The sequence below is a fragment of the Falco naumanni genome, chromosome 3 (assembly GCF_017639655.2).
Source record: "Falco naumanni isolate bFalNau1 chromosome 3, bFalNau1.pat, whole genome shotgun sequence".
In the NCBI taxonomy this organism is placed as follows: Eukaryota; Metazoa; Chordata; class Aves; order Falconiformes; family Falconidae; genus Falco; species Falco naumanni.
The window spans coordinates 4114430-4129764 of NC_054056.1; positions in this window are offsets into that span (position 1 = coordinate 4114430).

The window sequence follows — 15335 nt, forward strand, 5'->3', positions numbered from 1 at the left end:
TAGCTGGAAAAGCTGGGGCTACGTGGGGCAAACCCCCGTGGGTCTGTTCTCCAGGCACACAGCCCACTGCACCCTCCTGACACGCAGGGGGACCATAACTGCTCCTCTCCAAGCTCTGTACTCTGATGGGGCTGGAGGGACCTACCCACACGCTCAATCTATTACTTTCCTTAACTGAGAAAAAGATGCATCATATGTATTTTAGCAAGAAAACAATTATCAGGTAACCCTGGAACCTATTATTTGTTTTGTATCAGTATTCGTTTAGTTGTCTCTTTGATGACTGGCCATGCAGCAAATGTAAGAGGCAAAACTTAAACCTATCAGGAGATTAATGACAGGCTCCAGTGGAACAGATGTATATGAATAGCAAATTAGGCCACTGAAAGCTTCCTATAAAAGTAATGACAAGGGGCTTTGCGGCAGCAGAATATACTAGCAGAGAGGGAAAGGCTGCGAGTTACACGGCTGAGGCCCTCATCTCCCTTTGGCTGGCGCTGCCCTGCCGTATCTGAGGCAGCAAGATTTTACAGGTGATCAGTTCCAAAATCTGCTAAAACAGTCACAAGAAACTGCTGTTTGGGGAGGGGGAGAGGAGGGTGCACCCTAGGGGAAGCCAGGAGCACCCAGGGGCCCATAAGCCGGTCGCTCCTGCTTACCAGCAGCGGCCCCCCCCCCCCCCTCAAAGCAGGGAGCTCCTGGCAGCAGGGAGCACATCCCAGCTGAGCTCAGCCTTGCTCTTCCCTCAGCTGAGGCACAGAAGTTGCCTCCCCACGGACTGGAAGCGTTGTACTCATCTGTTGCAGTGGAAAAAGTGGTTTTCCCTACAACCGATGCAGCACATGGATAGAAATCTGATTTTGATGGGTTTTGCTGTGCAAAAGTCCTGAAATGAAGCATATTGATCACAGACGCCTTTCGGAACGAGAAGTTTCTTCTCCACCTCATCCCCATTAAAAAGTAAAGTTATTTGGTATTTTTTTTATCTCCACAGAGGATCTAAAATTGCAAAAAAAAAAAAACAAAAAAAAAAAATCTGTGCTCTAGTAAGAGGAAGGAGACCACAGCAAGCTCTTGGTCTGGGGAGGGATGGAGGGAGGCACACATTCCATAAATAAAGAGGAAAGGGAAAAAGCACTTCAGGTGAGCAAAGAGGTACAAGCAGCTTCCAGCTTGTAGAATACACTCAGCCTGCAATAGCTACAAGATAAGCTATCCGGAGTGTCAGAAGGCAACTTTAAATGTATTTCAGGGAACTCATGGGAAATGCACTGTGGGTAATCACACTGTCCAGAGGAGATGAAATTGGTAGGAGCAGGGATGTCCAAATCTCTGCCTTTTCAGCTCATTGCTAGAGGCATTGACTGCATGAAACCAAGCAGATGAATTTTAACAGCCTCCCTAAATCCACACGCACACTATGTCCATCTCTGAGCGCTGCCTACAGAAAGTACAAACCTTCCTGGGAGATGAACTAGCCAATATTCTGTACCTCGGTCTAGACAAGTTAATATTTCCCCTCGGAGGATATGGTTTAGAAAGGCATGAACCAAAATGGCAGGACTAAACAAAATTGTTGCTGTCTGGTAGACTATCACAGTTAAGTGATTTGATCTCCACAAAGGCAGCAAATCAAAGCACAAAATACCAGAAATCACTTCCGAGAGCCCTCCCTCAAGTCTTTTTGTGTCTCGGAAAGGATAAGACTCTTCCCTTTTCTTCTGGAGCATTGCCTGTAGGGTAAGCGCTCCCACAGACTTGTACCATCGCAATTTCCTTTGTGTGTAAACATTCACAAGCATGTGCAACGCTTCAAAGCCCTGGTACACCCACTGAGCACAGCTTGAGATTCAAATCCACAGACCTTATATATAAGGGTTTTAATATAGATGTGTGTACACATATGTATATGGCTCAGAGGTGCAAAAACAGGCAAACGCCCTCTTTTGCCCTGTATCTCTCAGGCAGGGGTGTGAATTTATCGCACGAGTCAGACGTTATCACACCACACTGCCACTAGCCAGCACCTCCAAGGGCGCTGGGGCAGCCTGCCATACGAGCAAAGTTTTTTTCTTTTCTTTCTCCTTCTTAGACTGAGTCTTCAGAAACTGAATGTTGACAGCGTGGAAAGTGAGTGAGCATGGGAAGAAGAAAATAGCGAGTCCTTGCTTCACCCGTAAATATGACATCAGAGGCTTTATTTGCAGGCCCAGTAACCAGCCCCACGTGTCCCAAACGCACACAGAATGCGACAGCATCAATACCCTCACAGCCCGAGCATCTCTGCAGCAAAGGCAGAGGCACAGGACAGATGTTTGTACATCCTTCCATTCCCTCTCTGCTTAATTCACACATTAAGAGAAGGGGTTTACATCTCCCTTCTTGTGCTAGGAATGAGAGGAGAAAAAGAGACTTCTCAGTCTGGCAACACAGCTCTCAGAGAGATGAGCTGTCAGGATGGGAAATGTCACCAGGTGCTAGGCTGCCTTTACCAAGCCATGACACGGGGGAGAAGGGACATCTCTGCTCTCTGATCTGCATTCGTAAATCTGGAGCGACTCTTCTGAAGCCACAGCGGTGCAGGGCATGGCCAGTCCCGGCAGTCGCAGCACAAATCCCTGCTGACTTGCAGAGCCATTGAAGAGTTTTCACCCTTAGCCCCCCGGGGTTAGGGAGGGAGGAGAGTCCATGGGCACTTCTACTTTTGCTACAAACAAAGCCACAACCTTTTTAGCCCCAGCGGATGAAAACAAAGGCTACAGACATCTTCATCGCTGCTGTGCTTCCTCAGTCATTTACAACCCAGAAAACAAAAAAGCAAATCTAAAGATTTTACTGACAGTTTAAAACCAGAAGTGTTATCTCCTCCGTTCGACCTCGCAGGTCTCTGCTAACAGCCTGAACCCACCTACCGTGCAGCCACCAGTGGCTGATAACGCTGCAACTGGAAGAGCTGAAACCAGAGCCGGGGAGAGGGAGACGCCACAGGGAAGGCATCACGCCTCCATCACACTTCCAGCCAGAGTGGGACAAGCACCGGCATGTGCAGGATGGGCAGCACCAGGCCTGGAGATGCCCAGTTCCCCTCCTCCACGTCTTCTCATCCAGCTAGAGCCCAGCCCCTGGCCTTGCTACCCGCACCCCCAGCCCCACGATGCGCTGGGGTCTGTGCACCGGAGCTGCACCGGGCCATGCTCCAGGAGGAGGGTGCATATGCTCCAGCACCATCTGCTGGTTTTTTTTCTATTAACAAGTAAATGACACATAGATGACATCCTTGCACCAGCCAGCCCACTCTGAGGGATGTACATGTGCCTGTCTGTCCCGGAACCGGGCAGGTATTTTCCTGCAAAAAACAAGGGGGTTTGCTAAATAAGGTATTTTACATAGGCAAATGTCACTGCTCATCTGTATTTTTCAGCGTGGGGTACTCCCAAGTGGAAAGCAACTGTTCATTCTGAATTGTATTTTTACTTCGCTGCTGCTTGAGAAATATAAAATGAAATATTTTGATTATCTGGAAAAGCAATAAAGGGAGAGTGTTTGGCAGGAAGCGTTTACTGAATCTGACCCAAATTCACAAACAGCTTTGCCTCCTCCCACTCAGAAACTGCATTTCTCAGTGAGTAAACTCTTTGTTACACAAATTACCCAGGTTTGCTGGTGACACTGCAGAAACACATGCTCCAAGCAAGAGTTCAGCCTGCTGGCTCTTGCTAGGCAAAACAAAGGTTTTCATTTGGGATTAATTCTCCTGGAGCTAAAGAGGGGGAGGGGAGGAAGGAAACATTTTTCAGTCATTTCTTGTTTGGCATCAGGAGGTCTGTCTGCAGCTAAACATGTAGGTTTGTGCTTGTTCTCCTTCCCTGAGGGTCACCGACCGTGGCTAAGCCAATGCATCACACCAAACCACATTCTTTTCCCTCAATCCTTCTTAGTGGATGAATTAAAAAAAAAAAAAAAAGATCCAGAACGCAGATGTTGAAACTGAAGAGAAAGTTCAATTTACATTTCAGTGCATCTCCTGAATGCTGCCACAGGCTGAACCTGTGTACGATACCGCAGTCTCCAGTTGGGAGATTTATGGTTAGACTGGAGGTAAAACTTTGCAACTCTCAGGATACTCGAGCACAGAAACAAATCACTGAGGGACAGCCCAGCCCAGAGGCTGAGAATCATTCAGGTAACAAAGTCTACCTGCTTCCCTCTGGGGCAACATCATATGAACCCTTTTCTCTTCAAGCATGCCCATATTTTATTTACCATTTCACCTTTACACAGGGAGGTCCTACATTTTCCACAACAGGAGATTTTTAAGAATACGTTAGACGAGGAACCAGCCAAAATGACCTGTGATCCCTGGAGCTTCACTGGTTTACACTGACTGAAGGTCCAATTCTGAACCTCCGTTCTCCGCTACTCCGCACAGTGTTCATTATACCCAGCTGGAGAAACTAGAATAGCAGTGTTTTCACACGCTTAGATGTCAGTGACCACAGGAGATACTGTGGAGTAGAAAATCAGGTCAAGAGCCAGGACTCTGGATAAATAAAGTCACTCCGTAGGAGGATACCTCAAAAGAAAACCTAGTGTGCTGTCACCGCAGGGACCAACCGTTCTATACGTGGTACCCATTCCTTCTTCCCTTTATTCGCTGGTAGGAAACACTGCCCATAGAGAAGTCTTGCCTTTCATCTGAGGCGAAACTGAGATCTTCACACATCACAGGAGACTTCACATGCAAGAGGGATGAATGAGATAAGAAAAAAAGTAGATGGACCTAAACAGATAGATTCTATATTGGCATTAAAAGTCACACCTCGTTTTTCATCCAGTCCTACCTGTAAAGTACTTCTGACGAAATCTGTTAAATGCGAGTTGTTCCTATGTTAACCCATGTTAGTAAAATTTTCTTTTGTAGACAAGACTGTAGATAGCAATCAGTAACCTCTCTGCTCAATTCTTCCTTCACAGCCCTTCTTTTTAGAATGAATAAAGAAGAGCTAGTAGGAACAGGAAAAAAATGGGTTGATATATTTTGCCATTAAACCGGAGCCAGGCTTCAGGTTATCGTAAAAGATGTTACCCGGTGAAAAGCGCATCTCACTACTACACATTTATAGCGCTGCTGCTGCTGTATATAAAATCCACTAGGTTTAAAAGTCAAAACTAGATTACTCTGTCCTAATAAATATTGATCACCTTACAAGTCCTTGTTTTAAAGTCCTTAATTAAACACAATACCCAACTTTGCCTGTTTCCCAGTAGATTAGAATCGATAGTTTATCATTAATGCAGTCCAGCAAAAAGAGCCCGGTCCTCAGCTGCTGTAAATTGTCCACACTGGGCTGTCACCCTGTTACATCTGCATGACGGGGGATCTAACAAGCCCAGGTGAGATCAAGACCCTGCTGTGCCTGGCACCGAGCAGTGCCATAGAGCTGTGTCTGCTCCAACAAGCAGAGGGAGGAGGAGGAGGAAAACACCAAGGGCTGTTCAAGAAGGCAGTTGCAGAACCAGACCTTTGGTTACCCGACCAGGGCACTTGCCACTACGCAGATGAATCCTTGGCAGCTGGCTTGGTAAGCTCCCAAGGACAGAGGCAGGACAGCAAGCAGGGAGGGAGATTTTTCCACAGCCCCCGTCCCACTGCTCCTTTGTCACTAGGAACAGGTCCAGGCACTTGTTTCACCCGCAGTTGTATCTCTTTAGCCTTTTGTCTGAGTGGAAGGAATCAGTGCTTCGGCGCTGTTTGACAGTATATATTACAGGTGTTGTCATGGCAATGATTTATGCAAGAATTAGTCACTGCAGCACTTCTACAATAGACTGAAGAACAATAGGAAAACCTGTACATTTCGAAGTTCCTGTAGCACGCAGGTTGAGGGTTGGGGAAAAGAGATCAGATTCCTTGCACCCCTCTGATTCCAGCAATGACATTTAAACAGCTCAGGGAAAAGTCAGGGCCTAATCACAGGTGTTATTAATAGCAATCTGACAATAACCCAAACTTCATATTAAACTCTGCTAGGCGTTGCAATTGTATATTCACTGCTGGCCCGTTTCTGAATTAATCGGGGATTGAGTAACAACTGGAGCAGAGAAGAAATTATTACATTTGCATTGTTACATAATGAGGAAAGAATCGCAGTTTACTGACAGCGGGGCGGTTTATCCCACGGGCCCCGCTGCTGTCAAAAGTTCTGCCGACTGTTACAAGCCATGGATCCATTGCTAGGTTACTAAGCTCTAGCAAAACCAAAATAAACCCCACCAAAACCCAACCACTCAAAACTGTAAGAAAGGAAAAGGTTCCAAAAAATGAGCACTCGGAAGCTAGGAAACTCCAGCGCTGAAACTGAACCTGAATTCCCACTTTGTTATCAGTTATTAGAATATGATTGTTTAATTGAAGGATCGTGTATTGGCTCATATATCTAAGTTTTGGCAAAGGCATGGAGGAAGTTCAAGCAGGGCTGTCACTCAACTTTAATAAGAAGCAGGGCTTCTGCTTCTCACTGCAATAAAGAGTCATTCCTCTCTCCCCTGCGCTAATATACCTCCATCCCCACCAAGGCTCCCTGAATTAAGGGCAATTATCCTCATTTTCCCATCTCTTCAGAATCAGCTCTGAGATTTACAATTGCCCGGGTCAGACCAGAAGTAAGCTTGACTGAAGAAATGAAAGGGTTGTTTGGAGCAGAGTTGGAACATCTGCATCTCTCAGTCTTTCTGCTCTGGTCTCAGGGACTTAAGGTCGTCTTGTCCTCTTAATACCTGGAGCCTCAAATGCAATTTTCCTGTTTTCCTTACAGGTTTTGAATGGAGCCTCATGGCCCTGTCAACAGTGTTACTTTCAAGCTCACTTTACTGATTAACAACCGCTTTGGCCAAAAGGGAGAGTAAGCCCAAGAGGTCCAACTGTCATTTTCCTGCCCGCCGTCACCCACACTTCTACCTATCACCGTCACTTCACAAGACCACATAATGCAATTACTTCCATGCTTTTCCTTCTTCAATTTCATGTGCTGGCTGGCAGTAAATCTTCACTAATTTCTTATTCGTTTTTAACATATGCATCGTCACATGGTTTTACCGTCAAACTCAGCAGTTAAGCCCAGTGAAAGCATCAGAGTCACAGAATGGATCTGTCCAAATTATATCCGTTTGTGTGGATGGGTTTAGAGGATAAGAGATCCATACTGCCCACTACTGCTTCAGTAAAAGGTATTTTTCTCTGGTTGCTTTTAACTTGTTTCCCTTGGATCTTTCTGAAATAAAAGTGCAATTGCTAGCATGAGGAACCAGGCAGGGAGTGGCCAAGCTTTGCCAACTTAAAGCTCTGAGCAAGGGAAAGCAAACAGGGTCTGTCCTTATTCTCCTTTACTCTTCAAGCCTTCCGTACCATTCCGCATTTACAGGAGTGCTTCATGGCCTCCCAACTTAACTCCAGACAGGAGGAAAAAAAATAATAGGAACAACAAAGCAGCTGCTGGGACTTCAGGGATCTTCATGTTTCATGGTAAACATGACAAGCATTGAAGATGGGTGGGAATGCCCTTTCTCTAGGAAGTCCCCAGCTCCAGGCATTTCACACTTGCAAGAAGAAAAAACCCACAAGGATTTTGGAAGAAATATTTTGATATGTGGCACATGGAGATCTAAGCTTGGAAGAATTTAAACCAGCACTTAGCATCCCTGCATTCTGACAGGCTTCCCAGTTCTGGTCATTTAGTTCAACTTTACTATCTAACACATCTCTCGAGCATGTAAATACTTGAGCTGCACCGAATGCTGCTGTGCTGGAGCTGTACAATAACCAGCAGTAAGAACCCTATGCAGCACGAAGGAATTCACATTAGAGCTGGATGGAGAACGACTATTGCATTTAGCAGAGAAAATGTTTTTACTTCTGCGTGAAATGGAGCAGGCCCTGCCATCCTGAGGAGCACCATATGGGACACGAGAGCTGGAAGCCAGAACTCACGCGCTCCCAGGCTTTCAGCAAGTTGAGTTGCTGGGCAGGCGCTCCAGCTCTAAAGCAGATCTAGGTAGGATAAAACCGCCAAGCAGGCTGCATTCGATAACTGCCTTAATTCCTCCAGAATCAAAATCACACTGTTTCTGCAAACAAATTTGACAAATTGGCAAATTCTGAGGGAAAACAGAACTGCATCACTTTGTAGAAAAGTTACTGCTGAGCTCTACTCACAGCCTAGAATCCAGCTCCAGTAAAAAACCAAACATATCAGCGCCACTTCAACTCCAAAGTCAAATCAGCTGTAAAAAACACTGCAAAAAAAAAAAAAAAAAAAGCAGGCAAGATTTTATTCAGTGGAAGGTATAATACCACCCATGTCAAAAAATGCTATGCTAATTTGTGCCAGCTGAGATCTAGCTCCCTATATTTTCCATTTTTTACACATTTTATTTTGCCTTTCTAACCCCAGCTCTCCTGCCAGCAGTGACTGTAAGCAGCACGGACCGGGCAGCCAGAACTGCCAGCCTGACCTGTGGCAAACCTGCCTGAACGAGCCTGGCAGCAAACCTGGTGGGCCATGCTAATTGCAGCTAATTGTTAAGACTGGATATTCCCAGGTTTTCCCCCTGACTAACTGTTTAACATCTTGTATTTGCTCAGGATGGATTTGAATTTGGAAAGTAGATACTTATGGAATCCTCCGCTTCCCTGCAGCTGTCACGCTTGCAGTCACCTGCCTCAGAATTTGTCCTCTTCCACTCGGAGGGAATGGCATTTTTCCAGAAAACTAGTCCCATTCCTGCCAAACAAATTGAAATTTTAGCCTTCTGGACCACAAATTCCTTTCTCAGCCTTATTCCGCCCCAGTGGGGAGCACGGAAACCTCCCACCCTGCTCCACAGCTTAGCAGTCATCATTTTCCCCACCTGCAGCAATGCAGCACCTGCCAGCGAGCCCCTCTCCGGCACCCGGGAAGGGACTCGTACTCCAGAGTGGATGCAGCAGCTGCTGCCCAGCAGGCTGGGCTAGCGATGCCCTGGCAGCACCTGATCACTTGGCTAAGCACAGCGCTCCGAGCTCCCTCCCTGCAAAGCTTTTCTCTTCCATGGCTGCTATGGAAGAGGCTGGACATGGCTCCGAGGTCTCTACCAGGCTCACTCAGCCAAATGTAACTGCTCCCAGCTCAGTTGTGCCCGTAGCTGTCGATGCATTGCTAACCAACAGCTGATCTCGGGAGGCAATGCTTCAGAGATTTCCCTGCATTCCACCTGCACAGCTGGCACGTAACAGCTTTTTACTTGCCTGGGCTGACTGCAAAAAAACCCTGACAGCCCATGGAATAGCACCAGTACAGCTCTGTGCACCAGTACAGTCTTTACTCAGCCCTTCCTGCACTGCACTGCCAGCTCTTTTCCGCAGAAAGAAGAAAGCAGTTGTTTGCTCTTGCATGTTCAGACCTAAAACCTGGGACAGCCCTGTCCTGTGTGGCTGTATCCTTCCTCTTGTAATCTGCTCGAGAGTTATGTCCTGCAATGCTCAATTAACGGCTTTGCTCTTCCTCCTTTCTGCTGCATGACTACTCATCTGAAACACTGCTAACCTTTAATTTATTGGAGTGGATGCTTCCAGACCTGCAGTTCAAGGACTTGTGTCAAGGTACTCAACTTTTTAACTGATAACGCAGTTTTGCTCATACAAATATCTCGGCTGGGCGAATGAAGGGTAAGCACCCAAGGAGAAAAGCGTTCCCCAGATACTGGCCCAGATCTGAGGAACATACTTGCTTCAAAGTTAATGTGTGCGCCTGGGCTATGGATGTGTAACAGCTTTTCTAACAGTACTGCTCTGAATTACCTCAGCAACTCCTTCCCACATGCCTCTTCCAAAAAACCCAGCCTCCTTCTGCAGCTACACCCCAAGAAATGCACCCTGTCCCCCTGCACACACGCTCACTGACACAAAACAGCAATCAGTTGATTAGCTCCAACACAGCCTGGACTCGATGATCTAAACGATTCTGTGTTTCTCAGGAGGGAATAAAGAGAGCACTTGATATCACAGCCCAGTTCCTGACCTTCGCAAAGCTACATCAGGCTGAAGAGCTGGCTCTGCAACCCCGAGCACACCAACTGCTGCAGAGCAGGGACACAAACACCATCTGACAAACACAGCTGTGCTCAGCTGCAGAAAGGAAGGAACTTCAGCATCAGCCTCTTCCGTAACTGTCTCTTTCCTACCAATAGCCCCTGCAACCAGCTGGGTAGACATTTGTTCATCTACGCAAACAACAAGTAGCCAAGCAGTCGGGAAGCAGCCACTGGAAAGCAGAAGAAAGGCAGGTTTGGCTGAAAAGTCTGGAGGCTGGTGGAGTTTCATCTCGTGCCTGGAAACCTGCAGCCCTGGACATGCCTAAGCACACAGACGCGGCACAGCTGCAAGCAGCACAGCTGGGGGAGAAGATTTAACATGCACAAATAAGAAGCTCTATTATTATTTTTTTTTTCTCCTGGGCAGCTTTGAGAGAAGGCTTGTGGCAACACCTCGATGTGATAATTGTGATGAAAGAAACAAAAGGAACTTAGTATAGAAACAAGACAAACTTAAATCCCTTCATACAAGGACTAGGAAGCTGCTTCCAGGGAGCTTCAGTCCCCCTTGTTCTCTCATTTTGACACTGTCGCATCCACATTACATGACAAAGCGACAGCTTTGAAAAAAGGCTGGCAAAAAGAGAGCCCTCATGCAGCAATTTCCTGATGAAAACGCTGTGTCTCTAGATCACTGATTAACTCAAGCCAAAGGCTGTAGAGACAAATATCAAAGGGCAGAAATGGTGAAAAGTTCTCTCCAGAGCTCACGAGAGCTGCTGCCGTGGGTACCTGCCTCTGGGCACGGGCGGCTCGGAGCCAGCCGACACACAGCAGTGCTGCTGAGCTCGTATACTCTGCTTGCAGAAGGGCTCATTCCATAAAGCCTCGCCTTGCACTAACACAGCTACATGCGGCTGGTTCAGAGCTGGTTCACGGCATCCAGGTCGCTGCATAAGAGGGTTCACCACTGTGTGACACACGGGTCGCTCCCCTGTCTTGGAGTGAGAAAGACAGATGTCAGCATGAAAAAAGCAGGGCTACTTGCAGGGGGAAAATGTATTTACCTTTCCTTCTCCAAGAAGTCTGTCTAATGTAATCTGCATAGAGGATTCAAAATTACACATGCAATAGAGAGATAATTACATTCATCCTAATGGCTTCAACTGGTCTGGCAACACATGCTGGCATAAGACCAGAAAGTTACAGCAGCAAGGTGATTAGGGACAGGTAACAGCTAAAAATATAGCGTGAGATTAATTAATAATTGATGGTGTAGGTAGAACACTGCAGAAAGTATAATTAATGCTGAACAAACTTGATATAACTCTGTCTTGTTAAAAGGCTAATAAAATGTTTCAGTGCTCTCCAGAATCTGTGCTTTAAAAACTCATGGGATCAGACCATCCAATAATGTACATCTGGATAGCTCTGCTGACTTCAGCAGAGAGACGCCGGTTTGTCACCTCAGGTTTGACACCTAAGTCACGCCGTGGCAGTTCCTGACCACATTTCACATGGAAGCCTGTATGCATGTTTGCACACAGGTATGCGCACACGCTCACAGTGTACCTACGGGTGGCCCTTCATTCTCAGAGTACCGTTTCATCCAGGTAGTCTTTTGCAAACCTTCCAAACTGCAACATACTGTGGAAATACACGTATTAAAGTCATGAAACTTACTACTTAATGACTGGAGCTGCTGATAAGTGATCCGAGTTGGCCAAAAATAGCCATTGTAACAAGTTATAGAACCTGAGCCCTGAATCCCCAGGTGAGTAAGAAGCAACTCACTGACTGTAATTGCTGGATAGTCAGAACCAGTGTTCACAGCTGCCTGTAGCAGGATCTCCAAAGTTCACAAGAACCATCAGGCAGAAAACTACTCCATTTGCCTGTGAACTTTTTTCAGTGCCAGGAATCCTCTTATCCCCACATCATTTGCAGCGTTGGTCATGCTGGCTAATATCCCCAAGCTGCAACAAATACCTGAACAGCAGTAAAATCTAAGTCCCAAGAATCAACATCATCCCATTGAGATCAAAGAGACTGAGCTGTTTTGTTCAGATCACACAATGGAAGAAAAAAGACCATCTATGACTAATGTTCAATATGAAGCTCTTATTCAAATACTAGACCAGCATAAAACCGCTGAAGAGCTGCCATGATCCAGAAAACGGCTGTGAAGCACTCACCTTTACGTGTGAATGCACTTACGTAGGTGCGGTGCATAGAGCTTGTCTTTCAAGAAGGTGACACACACACAAGAATCACAAGGAGAGAGAACCAGGCCCCCACCCTCAGCATCAATACCAGGAGCTCTTCCCTCCCGGTGTTAATCCCGAGACTAATAATAACCAGGTTGATTGCCTGCGCCTGCCCTGGCTCCTGCCTGTGCCATCACTCAGGAATCAGAACTGCCATGATCACTCCCCAACTCCAAATCTTGTTAAAAATTATTCCAGACCCCAAGTCTGGGCTTTTAAGAATCTTCAAAGAGTGAGCCTGATAGGGCTAGGAACAGGCTTTAGAAAATTAAACTAACAAGTTCAACAGAAGCCCAGCTTAGTCCTGAACTCTCTCCCTGCCTTGGCTTTAAAGGGAGCCCAGAGCCACCAGATGACACATTGCCCAGCTACACGGGCTGCCCAAAGCCAGCTGCAATTAATATTAACTAATTTAATGCGGTAGCTCAAGACAACTGGCACACAGGACTCCTTAGTCCTTCCCACCAGTGACTTTGCTCTGCCCTTGAAGGGACCAACACACACCTCACAAGGCCAGCGTGAGGATTAATTAGGTAGTATTTGCAAAGTGCTTTGAACATGAAAAACTCAAGCTCCTGTGTCTCTGTTTACACATCTGTAAAGTAAGTATCATAATACCTACCCTAGAGGGTTGACAGTAAGCTTATTTATTTTGTTTGCAAAGCACTCTGAGATCCCAGATGAAAAATACTGCTGCAACATCGAGTGTTATTGTGATTAGACAGGCACACACTAGAAACTTCTTGGCCAGCTCTAGATTCCAGGAATAAAAGCGGGGAAAATCAAGGGCCAGCTCTCAATCCAAGGCTGGCTTCTTTGGGCTCTCTGTATTTTATCCATGAATCAGTGAAGGAAGAAGTGATGAAGTAGATTTGTTTTAACCGTGGTGGCGGAGGAGGGTTCCAGCCAGCACCGGTGACGGGTTACTTGTACCGCTGTAGCACCAAGGCCGATTAAACTGGCACCCACACGTGTGTTTTGGAGGACTCCTAGCAAAACAGCAAGGAAAGCATTTTCAAACCCCATTTGCAGTTACTTCCTGGGAACAGTGCAGCATGTGAACCACAAGGCTTTATTTTAATCACCATAAACTAATGGATGTTTGAAGGTGTTTGCTTTCATCACAGGCATTGCCATGCGCCTTCAAGCTCCCAAGGCAATCAGTGATAAAGCTAACCGCGGGAGGGCAATGGCTGCCTCTTGTTCTTGCTTACAAGTGAAATGCATCTTCTTTCTGGAGACATCTCGCCCCACCAAATTCTCCTCTGCTCGGCATAATGAGGGCATCACTCTTTGCAGGTAGTTTTTGAAGTAGCTAATTATGCTGTGCTGTGGGAAGCTGCTGCACATTCCTCATGTTCTGGGTGATCCAAGAGAGTTTAACTAGGAATAATGGGACAAAACTGTGCACAGAATATATTAGGCTGAGCATCAGGCAAAACCTTCTAGCAGGGATGCATACGTATTAGGTGGCATCTGATGAGAAACAGGAAAGGGACCATTTTAAACTGGACAGGGGACAGCAGCAGTAAGTGAACAATCCCCCACGGGTGTAATAGCTCTTACTAATCTCTTATGGGACCTAATACTGGGACATATCTCTCTCTGAAGAGAGAGGAGAGAAAACAAAGAAATAAGGAGCCCTTCTTTACCAAACTGAAAATGTGCAAGCAGTACAGCTAGTTGCTAGGAGTAAGAGGCAAACTAATCATGAAATGACAGCCTGGAATGGAAGAGTTTAACCACGCTTGGAAATAGAAGACAACGAACACACCACGTGTTAACTAGCTAGGGCAGAGGACCAAGAAATGGCCTTGCCTCATCTTACTCCAAAAGCCCCAGGGGCAGAGAAGGAGCAGGCACATGGAAGAATTGACCTGAACTCCACACCTCCTGCTCCACAGGGAGGAACCTTGCTGCGCCCTCACAGGAGGACTCCTTTTCACATTACTGTAAGGTCTTGTAACCTAGGGCTTGGAAAAGGCACTAGGAGCAATCCAGTTAAATTAAGAGAAAGTGAGACACACTGTCTTTCAAGTCCTAACAAGCGTAGATAGCAAAGCATGCAGAAGAGTTCATGAGTTTGTGTCCAAGCTTCATGCTGCACCCCTTTCCCAAGGCAGACACACTTGCAGAACAAGGCCAGTGAGGAAGGAACATCCATCTACCTGTTGATATCTTTTCCACATTCTCCTGATTATGTATGGAAGAAAACCTTTTTTTTTTTCCACCCTGAACTTTTTTTTCCTTCAGGTCGTAACACTTTTTTATTCCAAGCTAAACACTAAAAACTGTCAGGAATTCATCACTGTTTTAACTGCTAATAAGCAGAAAATATATTCTAGCATATGTGCTCTTCTTCTCCCCTGCACTAATACCCTCGACAGTCTCTTTTACAGCCTTTTAACACTTAACAGAGCCAAGTCATGCCTCAGACAACTTGACCTGTGCTTGTTGTTTGCAGGTCGTTCTGATCTGCACTTGAATGCAACTGTTTTTCAAGTCAGTCCTTCAAGTCTCAAAATAATGCAGTTCTCCAGGGCAGCCCACCAGATGCAGTCAGATGAATTTTACGATGAGATTCCAGCAGGGCTGGGTCTAATCAGCAAATCAGGACTATGCTTCCTAAGGCTTTTCGGTTGTCTGTTTGTTTAACATGAAAGACAAGAACAACCCACTTGAATAACACAGGGTTAGGAAGGATAAACCTGACCAGCGCATTTTAACAATCTCAGAGCCATAAACCAGTATCAAGAACATCAGTGGGCTCCAGGCAAGTACCGCACCATCAAAGCCTGGGGATCCCTGCTCACAGGCTGAGGATGCAGCAGGAAGGGAGCCCGAGGTGCCCTGCCTTCCTGCATCCCTGGGAGGCCCACCAAGAAATGGGGAGCCGTGGGTTCAGTGCTGTACACAGCTACACAAAAAGCTCTGCCACAAAGAAATACCACCGTTCAGGGTCTCCCTCCTCTGACTGAGCTGCCTGACAGCGTGACGCTT